This window comes from Desmodus rotundus, chromosome 1, assembly GCF_022682495.2.
Source record: "Desmodus rotundus isolate HL8 chromosome 1, HLdesRot8A.1, whole genome shotgun sequence".
NCBI lineage: Eukaryota > Metazoa > Chordata > Mammalia > Chiroptera > Phyllostomidae > Desmodus > Desmodus rotundus.
The window spans coordinates 76,466,841-76,470,788 of NC_071387.1; the positions used below are offsets into that span (position 1 = coordinate 76,466,841).

The 3,948-nt window shown below is 39.6% G+C and overlaps 1 pseudogene; it reads left to right on the forward strand.

The window, feature by feature from the left end:
• The first annotated feature begins 2,651 nt into the window (after window positions 1-2,651).
• On the forward strand, window positions 2,652-3,252 carry LOC112302730 (protein jagunal homolog 1 pseudogene; annotated as a pseudogene).
• Window positions 3,253-3,948: the final 696 nt, after the last annotated feature.

Here is a 3,948-nt window from a genome sequence, read left to right on the forward strand (position 1 = left end):
AACACAATGCAGGAAATATTCTTTATGGCTTTTCCAGTATAGATTCAGTGACAATGAATTCTGCATGAAATAATAAAAAGGGTGAGACCAGAAGCCTAGACGTCCGTAAATGTTAGATTCTTAGTATCATGGATAACACACCACCAGTCCATCCCAACTATCTCAGTGCCCTTGAGCAAAATACTTAAATACTCTGCACCTCTGTTCATCTTCATAATGAGTTGCAACCCTTCTAGATCAAACATTCTATGCTGGCCTACCTCATCACATTATAATCACTTTCATTCACCCTTTTCTTTTTGCACTCAGGAGGTAGCAGAACATTTTCTTTCTAAAAGACGTGTTGCCACCTAAGTTAGAGAAAAAGATGGTTCATCATCATGAAAGAAAATAAATCCCATAGGAGTATATTTCTGCCTGGAGTGGATCAGACAACACCCCACTTTAAAAAATGCTCTGTTACTTTACCATCTTCCCAGTTGAAAAGTACCTGGTTTTGCAGTGATGTGATTAGTCCCTGTGACTTGTGTCCAACAGTTTTTTCTAAATGCTTTAAAATCACACCACAACCAATGATTAATGAGCATTTATTGAATATCTTTGATTTAAAGCTAGTGCTGATTAATACACTCTCACAAGTCACAGGAGGCAAAAGTGAAGCAAACTGAGACTGTACCTTCTGCTCTGGGTCCTCACTCTAGGTATTGGATGAAAGTTGTCTTTTCTTTCTTTCATGGTTGACATACTGGATAAAACATGCTCTTTGATAGCACAGTCTCACTCTGTGTTCACTTCACCTATGTAAATATAGAGACTGTGAAAGCGAGCTCAGAAGTAAATCTGAAATCTATCATTCTTTTAGCATCTCTAACAGATGAATATAGCTCCCTGGCTGGGAGCTATTTCAATTTTCTTTTTGAGGCTCCCGCTCCCCTAAGATTATGTGCACATGACCCAGGCTGGGAAGTGTTATGAAAGGACCATGGAAAGAGGTATTTCAAGAATGTTTCGAGGATCAGTTGCAAAGATATTAAAATCATCTTTCTCACTGTGCTTGTTGTGATGTTTGCATCCTTTTCCCTCAAGCTGGAGAATAGAATGTAAATAGGAAAGCATTCTTTATGCTGTGGTATGCAAGGAGCTGGCAGTCAGCACAGAAGTAATGAACTTGGGACACACTCCACAGCAAAGGTATTACTGCAGCTTTGGCATCCCAGGAATTTGATTTGCTTTTTGAGAGAAAACAAAGCAAAAGACTCTTCATTTCATATCTTTTTATGGTACAAAAACAAATGATTTCATCAAATGATGAATTTTAACCACGTGGTAAAATTTAATATTTTACTTTTTCAAGGATATACCCCTCATAAAACTCCAATTTCATTTGAAGAAATGAGCTATAAGTGCCCCCCACCTAAGTTGTGCTGCTGTGTTTTAATAAAGCTATAATGGATCCCTGTAAGCCAGATGTTTTAATGATAAAAATACAGTGACAACTCTGATAAGCATCACCAAAAACTGAAAAGCATGGGCATTGCTGGTGTGCCATAGAAATGTAATGGGCATGGCTGTTCTTTCAGTTAAGCTTCTATAAATATGAATTATTTAACCTTCATCTCAAAAGAACCATCTGAGAAATTTAGCAGGTGTTATGAGCAACAATGTCATCAGTATCCTGTAAACAGGTCTGTATTTGATCAGATATCATATATCAAAGTTCTATCTTTAAAATAGCTTATCATTAAAAAAAAGGAGGGTGAAATTGTAAAAAAGTTGGTGCCAGAGTGAGAAAAATATATACTGTTAGAAATCAGAAAGGAAAAGAACCCTTCATCAACAAAGTTCGAATCAGGAATAGACTTCATGTTCCGGAGGGCTCCAGTGAGAACTTAACAAAATAATGGAGTTAACAAAGTCGCAGGAACAGCAACATACACTGAAATCAAACACTTGAGTAATTTAATCTCAAAATTGACCTTTACCTTCAAGCAATAGAATGACTTGTTTTGTTAACAATATAGAAGCCTAATTCTACCAGGCAAATCTCAGCCCAGAATGCCCTGTGGCCTTGCCAGCAGCATTCTGCCTTTCTGCAAGTATCTTCCCATCATTTTCACAACGAAGGACCACATCTGCAGTCACTGAAGTGTCCTATATCACTTACTTGGAATTCTCACTTTTCACAAATGAGCTAGTGCCACACCAAACCTTGAAATGAGTTGCAGATATGCATACCTGTTGATTTTATTTTTATCTTAAAATTATTTTTACAGAAAAATAAAAACTTAAAATGTATAAAAGACATAAGCGAAAGACCTGATAGCCACCAAACCCCATTTGAAGTTTTATCATATTCCCTTTTAAGAAAAAACCCTTACTTTAATGTTTTCATGGTTACAGATACACACTTGTGCAGCCTTTACTTGATTATACTTTTCTATATTTGCCATGGTAATCACAGCCTTAATTCTAATGGTTTCTATGTAATATTAACAGTAATGTTTTATGAATTAAGGAGAGTTCTAACTGTTATGTTAAGACTATTATGAGACCGCGCGAACAGAGCCTGCAGGCAGCAGTGGGTCAGCGTGAGGGGCTCCAGGGTTTTGGGCAGGGCCAATGGCGTCTTGGGCAGCCAGCGAGGTGCGGGCACAGACAGCAGCGACTTCCAGCACTGGGAGCATGTGGCCATGCACTGCCAGATGAGTGTGAACCTCAAGTATGAAATCAAGAGGCTGATCTACGTGCATCTGGTCATATGGCTGCTGCTGGTTGCCAAGATGAGTGTGGGACACCTAAGGCTCTTGTCGCATGATCAGGTGGCCATACCCTATCAATGGAAGTACCCGTATTTGCTGAGCATTGTGCCATCTCTCTTGGGCCTCCTCTCCTTCCCTGCAACAACATTAGCTACCTGGTGCTGTCCATGATCAGCATGGGGCTCTTTTCCATCGTTCCCCTCATTTATGGCAGCATGGAGATGTTCCCTGCGGCACAGCAGCTCTATTGCCACAGCAAGGCCTACCACTTCCTCTTCGGTTTTTCTGCGGTGTCCGTCATGTACCTGGTGTTGGTGCTGGCAGTTCAAGTGCATGCTTGGCAGTTATACGACAGCAAGAAGCTCCTAGACTCTGGGTTCACCAGCACACAGGAGAAGAAGCGTAAATGAAGCCTGCCTGATGGACTGATCTCTAGGGTGAAGCCTAGCCCTCCCATTGAGAGGGTAGAGGACCTGTTCTAAAATCTTTGGTAATTTTAGCAGCTGTGATGCTGACAACTAGTGCAAATGAGGCCCAAGTTCTGGAAAGCTGCTACTATTGTCATCAGCTGAGGTGGCAAAACTATATTTAACTTATTCCTGGTTGGCTGGAACTGGGTGAAGAACAGCTGTAAATCAAACTTCAGCTAGTTTAAGTTGAAGCCCTTCAGGATTTTTTCTTAAGACTGAGTCTTGGCCCTGGCTAGTGTAGCTCAGTGGATTGAATGCAGGCCTGTGAACCAAAGCATCCCTGGTTTGATTCCCAGTCAGGGCACATGCCTGGGTTGCAGGCCATATCCCCAGTGTGGGGTGTGCTAGAGGCAACCATACATTGATGTTTCACTCCCTCTTTCTCCCTCCCTTCTCCACCCCTCTAAATATAAATAAATAAAATCTTAATTTAAAAATGACTATTATGTTCTCTGATGTAATAATTCCAAAACTGTTGACATATTAGGTAGTTTTTAGTTTTTCTCTATTGTACAACACATTGATATGAATTTTTGCTTTATACAGTGCTTATATTAACTCTCAAACACAGAGTATAGTTTTTCTCACCATACCAGACATGTCCAGATTTTAAAAAATTATAATTAAATACATGAAAATTATATTTTATTTTTAAATTTGCATTTTTTCAGTTATTTCTTAATCTTACTATGACATCTCATGGCTATTGGTCATTTACC